The sequence below is a fragment of the Schistocerca americana genome, chromosome 6 (genome assembly GCF_021461395.2).
Source record: "Schistocerca americana isolate TAMUIC-IGC-003095 chromosome 6, iqSchAmer2.1, whole genome shotgun sequence".
Lineage (NCBI taxonomy): Eukaryota > Metazoa > Arthropoda > Insecta > Orthoptera > Acrididae > Schistocerca > Schistocerca americana.
The window spans coordinates 423,533,787-423,537,025 of record NC_060124.1 but is presented as its reverse complement, the minus strand read 5'-3'; positions in this window follow the sequence as shown (position 1 = coordinate 423,537,025).

Genomic DNA, 3,239 nt, shown 5'->3' with positions numbered 1-3,239 from the left:
TAAAAAAATCATACGTTTTGAAAATAATTATTCAATAGTATTAGTCAAATCTTTGTAAATTATCTGTTAAGTGTTAGCAACAGTGAAATGTATACTGTCTTCTGGGGTTTGAGCGATAGCTGTTGCGGGAATGAAGACCTGATTGTAGGCCACCAGAAGCTATCATTTCGCGTAGTGAGGCACAATTACGACAGCGAGGGCTGGGCGGCGCTCACCCCTCCAGCAAGACCGTCGACAACCAGCTGCGTTACGCCGGCTGACCCGGCGGCAGGTTCTCCTGCACGCGATGAGTTTACAGCTGGGAGACGCCGCCTGCTGTAACTTGATTAGTGCCGTGGTCCGGGTGGAGACGCGCCGTATTCGACTAACTTACTTTGGAGAATTATGCAAAACACAGCTCGTCGATCCTCCACAGAGCTTCCCAAGAGAGATCCGCGCAAATTGCCGCGCACGTCATTCTTCTCGTAATATGATTTGCTACAAGTGCTCGTGTTTGGCTTCCATTCTCCTGTATATTTTGCTATCGAGGCAACGCATTTAATAAAGATGTGCAAAATACTGCTTGTTGAGTGCCGACGTATTGGCCCTCTGCTGCCCAGATAATTGAAAATTTTTCATTTCGGATACCAATATTGCGCTCCTTTCTCTACGTCTCTGTTTAAAGCAAAGACCAACGGAAATAATTTTAACGAAGAAACTAATCTATACAAGTAATAATTTAAATATTCTTTTGTTCGGAATCTTAATTTCTTAAAATTCTTCACCGATAGCACGCGCACGTTGCATGGGAATACACCCGTATTTTTATATACCTCTTTTTTAAATATGTAACATGTTATGGGGAAACATTGTTATCAGAAATCTCGTAAAGTTCTCGACCGATTTACTTCAAATTTTAAAACACACTCTATAAAGTATTCAGGCGGACATATACCATATATTAAAAAAAAAAACAATGTACAGGTTTTCTGTTAAAACCGGCAGTGTGAAAGAAAATGGTCTACTGTAAATCTGTGCGGTTTTGTTTGCTTTGGCGAATCGAGTTTTAACTGCGCGAGCGGTACATTTGGACAATTAGACGGATTGGTTATCACAAATTTATTCTTTCTCATTATACGAGGCCTATTCAATAAAGAATGATCATAATTTTTTTATGGTCACAATTTCTCGCCCTAAAATTTAATCTTTGTTATTCTGTCAGCCTAATGTGCAACAAACACGCCTTCCAGTTTCATTGTTGGGACTCCTGGTTCTCGACTGTGAGAGGCAGACTAGATCAGACTGTTCATTGTCGCCTACCGCTGCAATGGAGGTAACAGGCGAGGAACAACATGCGGCTTTGAGATTCTGCTATCGTCTCAACAGATCTTCAGCTGAAGCCTCTTCAATGTTATAGGAGGCCTATGGAGAGTCTGTTCTTCCCTACAGCACAGTTCTAAGGTGGCATAAAATGTTTAAAGAGGGGAGACAATCAATTTCAAAGGTATGTGGACCCGATGGTCCAGTTACTTCTCTTACGGAAGAAAACCTCAACACTGCTGCTATCATTGTGAGAGACGATCGACGAATTGCATTAACATCACTTTCTGAAATACTGAACATTTCATTGGGTGCCACACATACTTTGGCGACAGAAAAATTATAAATGACACGCGTTTATGCGCGATGGGTTCCAAGACTTGGTTTCTGAACAAAAGGACATTCGTGTGCAGGTTAAAGTTGATGTTAGAGGAATATCCAAAGTTTCTTTCAAATGTAATTACTGCTGATGATACTTGGCTGCAGCCTGAGAGTAAACAGCAAAGCTCAGTGAGGAAATCACCTTCGTTACCAAGCCCCAAAAAAGCAGAGGTTGTTGCTTCTGCTGGTGATGTTGTGGTCATCTCATTCTTTAATATTAATGGAACGGTTTATCAGCATGTTTTACCTGCACACATACACGTCAGTAAGCGGACAATACTACAGGGATTTCCTGAAAACATTGCAAGTTCATATCAGGCACAAAAGACAACATTTCCGTGAAGCAGGCTGGGTGCTGCACCACGACAATGCGCGGCCATATTTGCCAATGTTGTTGCTGAATATCTAGCAAAATCAACGTGAAGTGCATCCCTCACTCTCCCTATAGTCCGGATTTAGCTCCATGTGACTTTTTTTCTATTTACTGACACGAAACGCCTTCGTGGGAGGCATTATCAATCATCAGAAGCAGTGGTGAAGGCTGCGGAGGCGATTTTGAGGGACCTACAACATGTATTTGAAGAGTGGCAGAAACGCTGGGACAAGTGCATCGCATTCATGAGAGACTTCTGGGAAGGACCACCAAAATTATGAGTATGACTAAAGGTATGCCGTCAAAACAAAATCATTCTTTATTGGACAGTCCTCGTATACATATATTTAAGCATAAATTGTGTACAGAACAATGTGGTGTTTTGTTTTCTTCCTCTATGACGGTTTTCGCAGAAAACAGGAAAGTTGCATTTCTGGCTTATCGGCTCATGATTAGAACATTACTACACAGTTTCATGATGACGTGGACAGAGAGGTGGGAGGAAATGGACATATAGAGACCGCAGAGAAGAACATAGGCAGACAGAGTAGGCAGGAGGATATGGAAAGAGAGGAGACGATGGACAGATTGGGGGGGGGGTGGGGGAGGGGGGGAGGAACAAGGAAGAGATGGACAAGGAGAGGGGGAGGAGGATATGGACAGAGACATTGGGAAGAAGGAGTTAGGACGTACACCCAATTCCCAAACGTCTACGTTCTCTTTTCTTTCTTTTCCATTGAACCAGACTGAGCCACAGCAACTTGTGGCCGGGTACGGTTAGTTGGGTACTGAATTTTATAATCACATATTTGATAGACAGCGCTACAGATTGGAAAATGAAGATGAAAGTTTTAACATTTTCTTTCACGTGCCTGTCCAACTGATTTGTAACTATTGGTTTCGTTTTGTTTGTGGGTATCCATACATCATAGTTGGCTAGGGTAGTAGCAAAAGTTCTGTATGCGTCACTTATGTCCTCTGCCAATACTATACCACCATCATCGACAAATCTGCAGCAATGCATTCCTTATCATTGTTTTCATTCCATTATTTTAAGTATAATAAATAAGGAGATATAAATATCAGACAAGCGGTATATCCTAAGACTTCAAGTAGAATACAGTGATTCCTATTCCAGAGGAGTTAGATTCTGACAGGTGCAAATACCACAGAATCAACAGTTTAG